Source organism: Hypomesus nipponensis, chromosome 14, assembly GCF_054491055.1.
Source record: "Hypomesus nipponensis isolate SF chromosome 14, ASM5449105v1, whole genome shotgun sequence".
NCBI lineage: Eukaryota > Metazoa > Chordata > Actinopteri > Osmeriformes > Osmeridae > Hypomesus > Hypomesus nipponensis.
The window spans coordinates 12682501-12683469 of NC_140374.1; positions in this window are offsets into that span (position 1 = coordinate 12682501).

The window sequence follows — 969 nt, forward strand, 5'->3', positions numbered from 1 at the left end:
GTATGCAAACACACACACAAAAGCCCACCCGTAAACTGGGTGTGTCGGTGTGTCACGAGGGTGACAGTGGTGGAGAGGACTCTCGACCACGCACCAGATGCCACCTCCGCACCCCGGTGACAACTCTGTCACCCCCCTCCGCCTGACGGGGGGAGCTGTCGGTGTTCCAGGGGGGAGGGGGGTCTGGGGTGTCAGCGTGTGCGTTCCGTGTCCGCCCCTCCGACGGAGCGCCGCGCGTTCGGCGTCTCCTCTCCCGCGTTGCCGGTGTTTTCTGCTGCAGTGCAGAGGCCTGCGCCCGTCTCTCGCTCGGCAACTTTAGAGAGCGGTTTCCCAGGCAACCGGGGTGTCTGCACATGGAGAGAGCAACTCCCCCCCCCCCACCTCCCCCCCCCAGACGAGAGCCTTTGTCAGTGCAGTCACGATCGCCCGAGCGGGGGTGAGAGGGGCGGGGTGAGGAGGGGGGGTGAGTGAAAGGGAAGCGGGGGGGGGGGGGGGTGCGAAGGTGGAGGGGGGGGGAGTTGGGGGATCATAGAGAGATCAGATAGGAGAAGCTGGGTGGAGGGTGTGGGGTGCGGGGGGAGGGGGAGAGAGCGAGTGAGTGAGACCGTCGGCTGAGATCCTCGACTGACAAGTCCCTTGTGTTTGGTATCGCAGCTTGTGAGAGCCATCACCGCTACCCCCCACCCCACCCCATCCCCACGGCCCCCCCACCCCCTCACACACACACACACGCACACACCAGAGATGAGGGGTTGCCCAGGTGTGTCTCCTGCCGAGCTCTGAGAATCACCTGCTGATGGCTGAGAGTGAATCTGCAGCTGGTCCCCACGGCAACAGCCAGGTGAACTGAACTCATCTGTGGAGGATTAACTTGGCTCGTCTTTGATTCAGAGTTGGATAGAGTTACTAACCTCTCTCTGTCACTCAACACGGTTGATCTGTTTCGCTCTCTCTTTCCTTACCTCTCCG